This window comes from Centroberyx gerrardi, chromosome 20 (genome assembly GCF_048128805.1).
Source record: "Centroberyx gerrardi isolate f3 chromosome 20, fCenGer3.hap1.cur.20231027, whole genome shotgun sequence".
Taxonomy (NCBI): domain Eukaryota; kingdom Metazoa; phylum Chordata; class Actinopteri; order Beryciformes; family Berycidae; genus Centroberyx; species Centroberyx gerrardi.
Genome location: NC_136016.1, coordinates 3,934,836 through 3,950,762, shown reverse-complemented (window position 1 = coordinate 3,950,762; position 15,927 = coordinate 3,934,836). Strand labels below are relative to the sequence as shown.

The following is a 15,927-nucleotide window of genomic DNA, read 5'->3' as shown; positions in this document are numbered from 1 at the left end:
ATTGAATGGTTTTAGATGTGAGATTGTATATTACTCTTATCTGTATTGCCACATCTCAAAACAAAGACAGTTAAAGCCATTGAAAAGTACATTTTTTATTGTTTCATCTTCACCAATTACACTGAATCCCTAGATCACATCAATATGGCTCTCTTTTTTGTTGATAAATTGGTAAGTTTTGAAGACATTCTCCTATATGTACAGACCAGATTCAAACACAGGCACATGTGGAAACATGCATAGACATTGCTTGGCAGATAGTACCTGCCAACTAATGCTTGAATCATTACATTCAATTATTGCAACAGCAGTTGATTTGAAGGCAGGATGCACTGTTAACCCCTTAATGCTGAAATCCTGGGTGTTGGATGGGTTTTATTGGGATTTCAGGACTAATATCCCCCAAATTAGGGACCAATTTCAATTAATTACACAATGTACTGTATAGTGTTTTTAATACTGAATATTTGCTTGATGAACTAACATCTGGTTTAGATTCCTACTCCTTGTAGCAAGCTAATCTCAGACAGCAGCTAATATACTGCAGTCTTAACAGACTTAATAGCATGACAGTTTATCAAAGTCACTCTTCTCCACATGGACAGTGCCAGTGGGGGTGCACTGCAGGTCTTTCCAGTTGAGAATGTTCCCATGAGCGAAGGTATTGCCCTCCATGTAGAACCTGATTTCACAGGGAGAGATGACGCTGTCCCAGAAGTGGACGTCTGTGATGTCCCCTACGAAGGACTGATTCTCCTGAAAACCTCCACCGTAAGTGTCTTGCTCTTGACCCAGAATTATACTGGGCGTGCCGCTTATAGTAGCACCGCGCTTCAGCACCTTCCGGGCGCTGCGTTTGCCGTTGACCCACACTGCGGTCAAGCCACTGGTGGAGTCCCAGGTCCAGCAAACCGAGTTCCACTCGTCGGTGATGTCCGGCTGCCCGCCGATATTGAGGGAGGTTCCTTTGATGTGCACCCTGTACACCCCGACGGAGGGTTTGTACAGCAACAGAGCGTTGGGGTCGGTCGGGGTCGCCAGGGAGAAAAGAGACTGGGCGCGGGTCAGTTCAGAGTGAAACCTCAGGCACACGGTCATGGCAGCGATGGGCTGCTGAACATTGGCAGTGAGTTTAACATGGGACGTCCCTGTGGCCAGTGGGAAGGTGAAAACACTCTCTGAGAGATCTGCAAAGGATTATTAAGAGATGATGAACATTAGGATGGGAACAAGTGTATACTGTGAAAATACACAAAGACAAAGGTCAATATATTAGCGTTACTGCCGAGTCGGGGACGTTTTCATATGAAAAGGGTTAATGAGGTCTAATGAGGATTAATGAGGATTAATGAGGTCTGGTCAACATATGACTGTGTGACAAGAAGATTTGTAGCAGTCAGGGTGGAAAGAATACCAAAATATCCTACTCAAATACTGTTACTCTGCTGAAAGTTTACTCAAGTAGAGGTAAAATTACTGGTGTAAAAATCTACGTAAGTAAAAGTAAGAAGTGACTCAAAAATGTCCTTAAAGTAAAAGCTACTGAGTTAGCCTACATCATTCCTATGAAATGCAAAAAAAACAAAAGCAGAGAGTTCAATACTAACTATTCAAACTGCTGAGCTAAGATAAATGTGATGAGATAAATGTTGAGCATGATAAAAATCTAATTCTGAAATGCATCATCATTATTCGATATGTGATTTTTAAAAAATGATCATGTCTATCCCCATTATTCTGTTTCTTTAGCTATTAGCTCTCCAGCTAGCTAGCAAGGCTAATAGACTAGCTAAACAATAACCAGGCTAACACAAACCAAAAACACTGTAGCTGGATGGATGGGTTTGAGTCATTTAACGTTACATTTAGTTAACTTTAGCTGGCAGGCAACTTTAGCTTTAACAGGTTTGCATGCAGATGCAATTTACGTTTGGCCAGTTTCTGATGCAATGCTCATGGACAGCCCACAAAATTTGTACTTTGTGGATGTGGTTTAAAATGTAGGAAAGTACAACACTGCTGTCAAAACATGCTGAAATAGAAGTGAAATTAATGACTTCAAACAGTACTCAAAAAATTACAAGTACACAAAAAGCTACTGAATTACAGGAACAAGAGTTAATATAATTTGTTACTTCTACTCTTGGTAGCAGTTTCCCTTCTGTGTGTTCATTGACCATAGCATAGCTAATAAATAAATACTGGACAAACAGAGGTGTTTTACTCAGTGAAAATGATCTTTGTGTATGGCTGTGTGATTTTTACCAGGACAAATTGAAAAATCCAATCTCCCTTATTTCCACATCCCCGTGTTTGCTTATACCTTTATAAAGTTTGTACTGTTGACACATTTAGCAACATATGATGAAACACAGGACAAAAGTTCAGTGGACACAACATTATCAGTTTTTGAAGAGCTGCTTTTAGTGCCAAAGGCTTCAATAGAGATGTGATACTAAATACTAAAATTCTAATGCAGCACACATCTCAAACATCTCTTGCTTCCAAACAGATACGAAGTGCTCATTCAAAGATATTGTCAAAACTTGACAATATACAATCATCATTTAGATCTCCTGATCATTTTTGACATATTGTGTGTCTGTTTTTGTGTATTTTCCACAAGAACAGACAAAATAGGAATTATAGGAACAGGAATTTTGATAGGACTGATGCCTTCACAATACTAAACAATTATAAAGGTCCGTATGGCCAATTCATGCGCTTCCCATAGAGTCTGGATGTGTGACAAAAACCAGATTTTCAGACGTGAGAATGCTATCAGTTGTTGTGTCCTGGGAAGTCTCACCTTTACGTTCAGCATGGCCTCCACAGAGCAAGGCCAGGAACACCAGCAGCCTCTCCATCTCCTGTCACTTGAGCTACTGCACGACAACAAGCTGTCCAACCGGTCCAAATACTCGAACATGTAATCCCAAATCGTGCCGGTTGTCTGTTGCCCTCTTGTTTCTTGCTAATATGTTTTAAAAGGGGTGGAAAGCTTTCTGACCAATTGCAAAGGAGCTGATTCCATATGACCTCGTATTACCTATTGATTCATTGTCAAGGCACAGAGAGTAGAAATCATTACCAAAGAGCGAGGGCGTCCGTTTACTAAACCCTAAGATGTGGCAAAGTCCCTGCATCTAATATCATTTCACTTCCAAACCAGGTATATTGACACAGTTTCTGGGGATAAAATGGAGTGATGACTGAGACGTTATTTTGTTAATGTGATAAATTATTAGACCTGGATCACCAAACTATCAACTTAAAGGGAGCATTTATCTTGAATGCTTCCTGATGTGATCCAGATATGGCTTCCAAATAGATTTCTAGCACGTTTTGCTTGATTCTTTGCTCTCCATTATAATGATAAAAACAACAAGATCCAATTTGGACTCACATGGCTATGGGAAGGCAAGTTGCTTTGTGTTTGTTTTTTTTTACTTTTGTCAAATTCAATGAATAAGTGTCTTACATCTTTGAGAACTTCACTCCTTCACACAGGAACTGGTACCCATGTTTTGCTGATTTATCTTCTTTTTTTTTCTATTGTGCCACTGCCAACATTCACATTTCTGTAGGTCCTACAAATAAGATTCACATCAAAGTGAACAAGTTTTTGTTGATGTCAGATGAAAACTTTGCATCTCCAAAATATCAACTTATCTGAAACTAGGAAAATTAGCCTTGAGCTCTTTGAGTTTATCCAATGGATTTTGAAAGGGTTTCACGAGCCCAAAGATCATAGATTTTTCTCAACCCATAGAGGAGCATGTAATCCTATAAATGAAGGATTCTGTATGAATAGAGGCTCAAAAACGTGCAGACACTAGATAAATAGTGCTGGAACTGGCAGTACTGGCTCTGGAACAGCATTTAGACGATGGGACACTACAACTCTCCAATGAAAACCATACTGATGAAACTACTTTAGGGTTTAGCAGCTCCCTAAGATCCATCAGATATTCAATCGTAAGGGAAACTCTAGGGTAGCCTATATTAGGCCTTTAAATGAAGAATTGATTTACAAAAAACATTACTGAACACTTAACTTCAGCAGCATGTCTGACACCTCTAGGCCACACTGTCATGGCATTCGGACAAAATGCCTTCTAAATTTTACAATAAAAATAAAGTTGCTTTCCCTTGTGTCACAGCCCAGGTTCAATGGACTTGACAAAAAGGGAGACCACACATGTTTCAAAGTAATACAACAAAATATTTATTGTAACCTAAATAAGTAAATTATCCAAAATGAGAATAAGGGTGTAAGTCTGTAACATCAGTAGTGAATGCATTGCAGGGGTGAGTGTAAAGTGTGGTGTGGGGGTGTTGTATGGGGAAGGAAAAGAACCAAAAAGGGAGCATAAGCTCAAACCACCCAGAAGGGTGGAGAGGAGAAAGAGAATGAGGAAGAGAGAGCAGCCATCTTAAATAACCTGGGATCCACCCATCCCAGGTGTCCCACATCAGCATCAGGGACACTCCCAACTCTGCCTGTCAATCACCTGTAACAGAAACACAACCAGGAAGCACGCAACAGAGTGGGAGGGCTGTCAGCCGCCCCCCCCCCCCCCCCCCCCCCCTTAAGAACAGGGTCCCACCCAGTACCCAATTGAAGAAAATACAAAATGTAAGAAATAAGTTTCCCTTTTCCCAAGACAGGAAAACAATTATATATACATCAGTCCCCTGTAGCCAATAAATTAGGTCTACACAAATATATTTAAACATAGTAGGCATACATTACCATTATAGTTTAACACTCAACTGAATACTACACAGCTACTCCAGACACCAGTCTAACGTTCCCGTTCCCACCTCAGCAACCTGGTACCTAGGAGCAATTTAAGAGGAGGGAGAAGGACAGAAGACAAGAAAGCGGAGGAGGCAAAGTTGAATACAGTGAATTATAACAACTCATGGCAAAAGCCCACGGGACAGAGCATCTGCGAGCACGTTATCTACGCCTTTAATGTGGCGAACGTCCAACTGATAAGGCTGCAGAAATAATGTCCATGTCATTAGCCTTTGGTTGGGGTTTTGCAATGACCAATGTCTGAATTGGACCAAAAAAGGTGCCAGTACCCTAATTCAGCAGTTGCATGACATGAGCATCGCATGTGTCTTTGAGATATTTATACGCATATCTTGGTAATATATCCCACTTCAAATGTATTTTTGTATGCATTTCATTACATACAAATATAATATTGCATATATGCTACAATAAAACCAACTGAAAATGAAACAAGACTGCAGTCAGTTTAGCTGCAAAACAACTAGTCCTAGCCTACCTTGCCATTTAAAAAAAATCAACACAGAAAAATGTGCTGGGTTAGTGCTGTAATAATATCAGAGAAAGATTACATCAGAGAAAGATTACATACTTACAAGCATACAGAAGACTGATGCAAATAGACAGAGGCCAATATTGTCTTTATATAACTGACGGACAGAGCTGTCTGCAATATTGACCTGTTGTTGTTGACAGTCATGATATAAGAAAACTAGCATTATTTAACTTTTTATGTACATTTATTCCTCCTTGGCGCAATAACATACCTTTCATTTGTGCTTGCACATCCTCTATTTTCTTAAAAACGAACCTTTATCAATAACTCGGGATGAATTTTGCCGTGGTTATAGCCTGTTTTGTTTTAATATGACTCCTGATGAAGGTTGCGGACAGCATATCTCACTTATTAAAAACGGCAATGTCAGGCTAGAGGCACGTTTTAGAAACGCTCTCAACCGAACAGTTAATTTAATATGTTATTCAATATTTGATTCAGTCATCGAAATATCTGATCGTAGACAGGTGTTACTGGATTACTATTAGTCACTCTAAACGACTACAGAATGAATACAATTGAACTAACAGCCTCTGTTAATAAAATAGCCAAGAAAACTCTTTTTAGGAGTGTTTGCCAGTGATCAGCTTCCTAAAACATCTATTAAAAAACTTCCTGCTATGCTAGTGTTGAATACAGATCCTTCTTACCAGAGTGGTCAACATTGGTTAGCAGTTTACATAAACAAACAAGGTGTTGGATCTTTCTTTGACAGTTTTGGCAACCCTCCTTCATATTCTCATTTTCCAGAATCTATTTCTACATTTCTCAACAACAATTGTAAGGCTATACAGTATTCTATAAAACAAGTGCAGAATGTATGTTCTATTGTTTGTGGTCATCATTGTGTTTTTTTCTTTACCACATGGAAAAAGGCTTATCCTATGATGAAGTAATGAATAAATATAGTAACAATCTGTCTAGGAATGATTTTATGGTTTGTAAATTTGTGAAAAAAATATGAGCCTCTGTAGTGTGTAGCAATAGTGTTTTTAATTGTGTGCAATGTGTTCAGTCAGGAAATGTATTGTCTAAATAAACATGTCTAAATAAAAAACAACTCTAAACGATATATGCTGGTTTGTTTCATTTATTAATCTTTGTCATTTACATTGAACACAGTAGGCCTACAACTTTGACAAAAAGATAACTACTTTTAAAAACTCATTTTAGGGGTTACAAAAGGGGTAGCCATTGGTGCCTTTTCCTTTTAGAAGGCTCTGGCAATTTTTTTTTTAATATTCTGTAATTTTTTGTTTGACTTTACCACTGGGTACGACTGATAAGGGATATTCAATAAGGCTAAAGATTGCAAAAATTCTTCCCAACCTATAGGTCTTTGATCATCAGGAACACTGTGAGAAGCTGTAACATTTATTAAATCGCACACGGGAACCCCTCATCACACTTCCGTTAAAAATAAACTCCCCCTGCTTGGTCCATGAAGTAATATGTCTTGACATTAACATTTTATCCAAAATGTGTTGCGCTTTAGTCTTGCATTTTTTTTCTGTATACGACTTTTCTGTAACATCTGTATCCGCATAAGTCTGCTCTGAATCGCTGCCAGTATTAGCATCAATATCAACGTTGTTTGGAAAAGATAAAGTTAATGTATTCCTTCTCTTGCGCTCCCTGCTTTACCATTGTTAGAAGTCTTTGCAAGGCGATTGAGTATTTTTGGGCTTTTTCATGTAAATAGTCGCTTTTTTGTTCCAAGATGTCTTTAATAGATCTGTCCAGTTCGTTTTCTACAGTCTGCCAAATAGATTGTTGAGCCGGTTGTTGTCTTAAAAGATTTAACTGCTGTTGAGGCACTAGAAACATTTTCTGAGCATGCTCCATGATCTTCTACCCCCCCTCTTGATGCAATAAGACTTGATATAAACGGTACAGCCACACTTAAGAGAGGTAGGAGAAATCCGCCAGATTGCTTTATCAGCTTTTTCTTCTTGGTCAAACACCTTTTTATCAGCAATCAGTTTAATCCCCGCTTTCTTTTTTAACTTTTGATATTGTGTCTTTGTTAAAGGAATTTTCCCTTTTAAAACATTGAAAGCTATTTCACACAATGTCAAAATAAAGTCTGTAGAAGCAGATTGAATAATAAGCTTTTCCTGAGCAGGCGACGCTTTATGTAACAATCGTAATAAAGACAAATTTCTTCTTATACGTTCTGACATGTTGCTTTATTTGCTTTTAGGCATGTACACAACAGGCATATCAGAGAGCAAATCTGTTCTGAGACGTAAATGATCTGAGGTCTTGGCTTTATAATCAAAAGATACCCATAAGGCACACTTGTAGCATCTTCAAAACATTCCATAAAATATTTACTTTTACCAGGAAACATTTGTCTAGCCATAAGAAAAACCTGACATTTATCTCTAGGATTTTTAAATAGAATTAGATTTGGTATTCAAATTAATTGTTCTGCTAACTTTCCCTTGAAAAAACAAATTCTGTACTAAATAAACAGCTCAAATTCCTATGATGCACATACTTTGTAAACACATTTTGCTAGCATCATTCATCAATAATTAACAGGTTGTTTTTATGTACAGGTAGCAAAGATTCATCACATAGAGAAACAGGCAAACCTTCAACAATTCACATTTCTAATTTTCAACACGTCATCATATATCGGTTGCCAACATGAATAGATATAAACAATGTTTTTAGACATGAGTTTGTCTGCATTTTCAATTAACATTTTTACAAAAAAGTCTTTCCGCTGTTTGACAGGCCTGATACAATTAAACTAAAAGGATGTTGTAGTCTAAAATCAAATTCGGTAATTTCTTTAACAGCCATTTCAGAAACCATAAGGCAATGTTGTAAAATCTGGAAACACCCTACGCTTCGTGTACACCACCTGAAGTCCTTTTTCAACTGAAGTGTTTTTAAGCTGAAAGGTCTTTTTATTTCTTACGATGGTGTCCGTTTGTCATTATATTTTGAGTTCTTTCATCATGATCGTCATGGGACACAAACTGTTTAACTAGATCTACAAGGGTGTCATGCCTGACAACAGAGGCATTTCAGGCCTTTAGAGTGACACCCTTGCATTTCAACTGGGTTTTGTTGTGCAGTGTCTGATATGCATAACGTTTTGGGCCACCTGACACACTCCACAATGTAGTCATCCTCTCCCGTATCCCCATTAATCTCATCAGTTAGGTCACCTAAAAAAGGCCCCAACTCTGGGACCCAGTCTCCTTCCTTGGACACAAACACCACACTGTATCGGAATAGATACATCTCTCCCCTAGTTTCTCCATTAAATCGTACAACATGAGTCGAGCGTATGCAGTTGTCATGGCCCCGATAAAGATGTTTATGTCTTTGGTTTTAGCTGCCTGTGCGTTTGCATATCGCCACTGAACAATCGCTACATGATCAGACACAAATGCAAATTGTCCAACATCATATTGATCTCCAAACATGTAACAGGCAAATTGTTCAGGATCTGTTACTAATTCGCATGTGGGTAGATTTTCACGCATTGACAAAGAATTGAGCAGCAGTTTGTTGATGCTTCGCACGACTTTGTTGACAACTATTTTCTCAGGTTTTAACTGGATACCCTCTTTCACGGTATTCTTTAATGTATTTAGCCTTTGACTCGTCATCTTTTGCAAAGCTGGGATACCCGGAAGCCTCCTGTTTTCGTTGTAAAAACCTTTTTACATATTCCTTAAACAAAGTTCTTTTTGTGGAAAATGCCATACCTCGTCAATTTTATCAACTACGTACCCTTTTTCAATGGCCTTCTGTAGCTCAAAACTGACCCATACTCCTGAGAGAGCCCTCAGAATTGTTGTGGTTACAATCCCTGGTCTGATTTTGTGTCTCAGCGCATGTCCTACACAGGGGAAACATTAGTTTGTTGTTACATCTGAATGGGAGTACTGGGTGGTACAAACCACGAGGAGGTTGCACAGTGCATTTTACCAATCCAAAGGTCCAGGTTCGAAATCGCGAAAGATAATTTTGGGGTGTCCGATCGCGCAACTTTTGCGGGACTGCACTGTAGGGTACAAGGAGGTAAAGTCATAATAATGAATTTTTTCACCCTCTGCCGCTTTGTAGTACAACTGGTATGCATTAGTACGTCCGCCAAACAATGCCTTTCTGGGGTCAAGTCTTTCAGGAGCATCATCTTTCAAAAAACCCTGCACTTCAGGGTCTGTTCTTTTGGACTCCCCCATTCGCATTCCCAAATCATTGTCACATTTAGTTTGTACGTTAGTCTAAGAGCCTGTATTTTTTCTATTAACCGTCTGTACAAAACACCAAATGAAATACCGTTGACCAGGTTTTTATGGCCAGGGTTGTAGCACTTCGGACACCCGTGCCAAAAACATCCTGCAAACTTGTAAGCTGTGCGGTGATTGTCATGTTCACAAAAGCCATCTACGTAAACTGTTCCTCACCATGATTTAACGCGTGATGAATTTCGGTGTCGTTTTTGGCCACAACAAATTCAAGCCACTGAATAGACGCGTTGGAGAATGTCTTGTGTTGGTTGATGTAGGCGCCGTCATGCGTCAGTGCCAGTGTGTTTTCCAGGAAGAAATGTGTTTTAAACACGGCCATGCAGCAGGAGGCTAGAGTGGTGTAGTTAAAAGGATCTAGCTGTGTACACTCTATAAACGCTTCGCAGTAAATTGTGCATGCTTTGTGCAATACTACGACATCATTTATTCCATATTTACGCAGCTCGAATTGGAAATCAAACACCTCGTGACAAACAGTAGTGTACCACTGCATGAAATCAGATCTTTCTTTATCTGACATGTTGTCATAGCCGTAGAAGCGCAGTTCAGGGTACGCTCCTACATAATTGTAGTTCTCAAGGGTGTTGAAAAAGTGTGGAAAGTATCCTTTTTGCATCTTCAAAACCTAATGCCGTGGGAGTCTTAGACAAACGCATTGGTAAAAAACTGTATGAGTCAATCCATCTGTTTGTACGCTACATCGTACATCAGCAAAACTCTGCTACCGCGCATTGTCAGTCTGGGTGTGGTACCTTGTTTTGTAAATTAGTCAAGCATGATGTAGTTATCAAATCCTGATGCATTGTGGGCTATAAAGGTGTAATTTTTGTATTTTGGCTGTCTACATTTTTGGACAAAGACTTCGATGCATGTTGGACCAACCTCCCACCATTTTTTGCCTCGAAAATCAATGGCACAGACAAAATTTGCCACATGCCTGTTTTCATCTGTTCGTGTCTCAAAGTCATAAAAGATGTATTTAGTCTGCGGTTTTGAACCCTTTGCAGGCTGAATAAAACACTGATGTTCTTTGTCAGACCTTAACAGATCTCCGCAATGGCCACATTTTCCCTTCTGGCATTTATGGACTACAGCATTTGTTTTGTTACTTACAGCGTACACACGGCCGCAGTCGGCACAGTATTTGGTACGATTGCGCGGTCTGAACTTTCCCCCGCGCTGGGTCGTATTTACAATACTTCTGTGTTTGTCAAAACAATACGTCGACCTACAGAGTCGCAAACAGTCTGGACAGCGCATGTTTTTTGATTCTCGGTTTTTGTGACAGTCGTCAGAAAAGCAGATGTTGCAAAAATATTTACACTTGTGATAGGCCTTGGTTTTATAGCCTTTGTAGCAGTAATCGCAAACATAGGAACTTGCGAAAAATTCATTTTTGTTTTGTATGGTGTAATAACGTTCGTCGTGGAAATAAAGCCATAAGGTGTTAGGGTGGGGCTGTTTACGTGTCTGATACATTTATAGTTTTTTAGTTCCATCATTGTGATAGAAGACTAGAATCTTGATACCCATGTGTTGTTCAAATCAAATCCTACCCCCACGTGGATTTGACGTGCCTGTTCTAAAGTTTCAGATTCTGTCTGATGAGGGTTCATAAAGCGAGCTATACGCATAGAAAAACAGATTATTGTCTGTGTTTGTTGGGATGTATAAACAAGCCTTTTTCTTTTGAATAATTTGATCGTATGGAATACTCCCTAACTTACGCCGAGCGCCGCCGCCTCCACGTTTGAGGGCTATACGGACCACAAACTCAAGCCCTTCATCTGACAACATTCTGTCATTGCTTTGCATTACCTGTTCAATCGTGTTTAAAAAGGTTTCTGCGTTGTAGCTGTTTCCGGCATTTAACACGGCACTAGACAGAGAAGGACCTTTTAGGACAACATTTAAAATACCGTCAGGTGCTGCTAAGCTGTTTGAAAAATTAACTACTTACGTTAATTTGTGTCTCAACAACGCTAAATTTAAATCATCCAGTCTAATGCTTCGCAAGTTTACATTTTGGCATATTTCGACCCTGTTACATTTTCGTCTTTCAGTAATGGTAAAATCACGCATACCACCCGCCTGTTTTATACGCTCCATTAGTTGTGGGCTTAATTTGTTGTTCAAGGTTGCGCCATTTTTAGCTGGAACAGTACCTCCCGCCTGCTTTACACTGCTCAGAATCTAAATTAGAATGGTCTAAATCTTCTATAATTTCTATTACGCTCCCTGTAAACATACCCCAGCTTTGCAAAAGTTTAAGACTATCCGCAGGAGACATGGACTCAGGATCTAGGTCTGGAGATTGTTCTACATCTTGCAGCATGCTTTCAACACTATCTTCAATATCGGATATGTTTTTGAGGAGAGACGTTTCAAAATCTAGTGATTCGTTGTCACTTTCTAAAGGCACTACAGATTCCTCCGAATCCGACTCTATACCCTGCCACATGGTGTCAATCTCATTTTCTATATCAGACAAACTTTTGAAGGGTGTGGTGGGTTCAAAGTCAAGGTTTGTAGGAGTCATGTGTCTATCATTATCATAATCCAAATCATCATCATCACTAGTAACATATCCACTACGCCTACCATATTTTGATTTACATAGACACTTTTTGGGGGGCATGATGAAAGAACATAAAATAAACACACTGACTCCATTTTTTTAGTCACCCGATTTCCTTTGCGGCAATTGCCTAGGACTAACCGATCAATTTGTTTTGCGTTAGCTTGTTGTATTTTGGAATATTTTAACATTATACGAGCTAGTCGTTTTCTTTCAATACATGCTTTATGTTCTGCAATTTTCACATAGTTAACAGACATCAATATTGCCTTAGCCATTCTTACCACACGGTCAATTTTATCTTGTGGAACGTATACGACCTCTTGGCATGGTCCAGTTGAGGCCTCTCGTCCCCAGAAGCATGATCCTGCTCGATGCCCTTGTCCCCGGAAGGATGTACGGAATGATCCTACTCGCTGCCCTTCTTCCTGGGGAAAATCGTTGTCATCCCAACACTGAATTTGCGCTTCAGACCAACTCTCCGGTTCTGAAGACAGATGAACAGCTTCTTCACGGGTTGGTTCTGCAATTGCGGCTGGGGGTTCTGGAGCTGTGGATGTGGAGTCTCGTCACCGGATACTGAAATCGAAAATAAATATTGCCATGTAAGATTTTTAATTCACTACACCAGTTTAGCAAAATTTGTCTTACTTAAAACATTAGCATCTCACCAGGCAGAATTTGTGCATCTGTCCATTCTTCCGAATCTGAGGATAAGCAAATAGTTTCTTCCTGGGCAATGCTTGGTCCTGCAGAAGTCTGAGCCGCAGGTCGTTTCGCGACCAGAGTTTCGTCACAGGATGCTGAAACAGAAAATAATGTGTAAGTTTTCTTAATTGACTACACGTCCAAGTCCCCTGTTTGTTATCCAATTAAAAACAAGAGAATCTCACCAGGTTCAAAGCTCAATCTTTTACGGCGAGAGAGGTCGTCTATTCTTGGTCTCGGACGTGCTTGAAGGTGAAAAAAAAAAAAAACTTTGCCAGCTCATCGATGTTGTTCAGAGTGTCATCTTACACAAAATAAAAACACACTCAATTCAAAACCCTGAAATCAGGGTGTGTAGTAATAAGGAGAAAATAGTCTAAATAAGAGACTAACCATCTTTTTGGTGGAGGTATTCTTTTTGGGCAAAAATCTCTTCAGAGAAGGTCTCTTGGGTGTGTCTGGAATGATGCTGCAGTTTGCTACAACGATATTATTATTATTATTATTATTATTATTATTATTATTATTAGACACACAGCAGTATTTAATATTACAAATATTGTAGGCTAATATTACAAATACTTACCTTCTGCAGAATCTCTGAGTTCTTCTCACAACCCCGGATTTCCCTCTCCGCGGGATCCCCGAATGTTGTTAACACCCGTTTTAACAAACCTTGTTGGATTAAAAATAATATACATAATGCTCTTAAATAATATTTAAAGATACTTTGAAATAAGAAAGATCTCAGACACTTACTAGATACGGATGCCATGATAAAAAAGATTTCGGTTTTTGCAGGTTGCCGAAGCGTAGTAGGATCTAGGTCTGGGAGCGTGGCCTGGTAGGTCTAGCAGGCCTAGATCAGCTGGGTTGTCTGACAGAGTGGATGTCTGACAGCTAAATACAGCACTTAATGTCTGTAGAGACCAGGTATATATATAGGCTTTGACGAGGAATACACCCCTTTTTTATTATTCTTTTGATGTATCTCCCCATCTCTTGTTTACCCCCATTTGTAAGAAGACCGCTGATAGAATCCCTGCTGGGATGTGTGAGAACGCTCCTGTTTTCGTCTGTTGTGGATGTGGAAAAAAACATTTCTTTAAGCTAAAAATAAAGTTATAAAACTTTTTGCTGTTTAGTGAAAAAACTATTTTAGTGTTGTTTTTTACCCAATAAAATAGACCTAATGGGTAATAGTTAACTGGCGGTGTTCCTGTTCTCACATTTGTACATCTATTAGATCTAGATTTTATTATTTCATTCAGAATGGAAAAAGTGTATTTACTCTCCTAATGTGTCTAATACGTATATCCCAATAGTCTCCAAGTATAGGATCTCCACACAGAAACACACAACTCCCCCTCCCTCCGCAGACACACAAACCAACAGCGTACACAGTAACGCACACACGCCCACATTTTAGTGCGCGTGTGTGAGAAGAAAGCCGCCGACTTTCTTCTGCTGCTTCGCTATGAGTTTTGACCTTCCGCTCATTCACATATGTAGCAATAGAGTCAGGCAAGGAATTGTTCAACTGTTCCAGAATCACCAGATCACAAAGCTCATCAAATGTGTCCACACCTGAAGGAGAACACCAGCGGTTAAAGTGAGACACCAAATCTCATGCAAACTCTGTGTTTGACGATCGGTTTTCCTGCAGGCTCTAAACCGCTGGCGATAAGCCTCCGGAACCAACTCGTACGCCTTCAAAACGACGGTTTTAACTTTGGTGTAATCACTACCCTCAGAAGGACTTAGAGAGGAATATGCTTCCTGCGCTTTACCTGTAAAAGCACACTGAAGCATCAAGGTGCGCTCTACATCAGGCCAATCACGTGCGTCCACAACGCGCTCAAACAGTGAAAAATATGTGTCCGGATCTTTTCATTAAATGTTGGCAACAACCTTAAATTACTGATGATGTCAAAACTATTATGATTTGTGGAACCACCACTTCCCCGACATGAGACATCAGACAACTTACCCTCTTTGATCAGATTCAGTTTACACTGTTCCAGTTCTAATTTTGCCTGCTCAGTCTGGTATTTTATTTTTTCCAGTTCCAACTGGAGTTCAAGTTCCTTCTGCCGTTTAAATTTCTCATGCTCAAGTTGCATCATCAACCACTCTTTTTGCTGTTCAAAATTTTAATTTTATCTTTCAACCGTTTATCACCTACTTCAACCTTATAGTACTCAGCTATTTTCAACAGCTGTTCTTTAGTAGCCTACATTGATCCAGTAAGCGCTCACAAGGAGAATCAAGAAATTAAACCGCAGAAGCCATGACCAAACTGCAAGCTTAACATAGGCTGAAAGCTTGAGCAAAACAAGGCCAAGTGTTTTAGCCTCAACAAATGCTGGCATTACTGTGTCAGACACAAGGATCAGGATAGCCAAACCACATAAGGAGACTCCCCAGCCCTCAAATAACTCATAAACACAGCTAACTAACCAACCTCAGCCCTAGTCTTCAGGCAGCTAGTTGTGGGGGGTACTTACACACTCTAAATCAGTGGGGCTGGAGAGCAACTGGCAAGCCAGCGACCCCCAGAACCCACTGAGGTGTTCCCGAGACAAATGCTCTACCCACTTTCACCGCCACACTAGAATTGACCAAGGTAAGCCCCCTAAACAGGACTCACCGCTGAGCCTAACAGGGGAAAACTCCTTCAAACAATGGCTACCACAACCAAGTATTCACAACAGTAATTCAACATCAACTTCAGAACACTCACCTTATCAACCATGAGCAAAACTACAAAACTGGGGACAACTCATACTCTCACCTCAAATCGACCACAAACAAACAACCTAACAAAGAATGTGTGTGAATCTCCCCAAATATGCCTTGAGACCCAGCCAGAGTAACCTGCTGACCACTTACCACTCTGCAAAAGACAAAGGCACAAACAACACAACCTCACTAGGCATAATCGCTATTGAGCCAAACTCAACAAAACTTAAACAGGACGAGCCCCCATTTTGTCACAGCC

At 39.8% G+C, this 15,927-nt stretch overlaps 1 pseudogene; it reads right to left on the bottom strand.

Annotated features, from left to right (window-relative positions):
* Positions 1-558: 558 nt before the first annotated feature.
* LOC139931229 (C-reactive protein pseudogene) lies at positions 559-6,954 on the bottom strand (annotated as a pseudogene).
* Between the last annotated feature and the right edge of the window lie 8,973 nt (positions 6,955-15,927).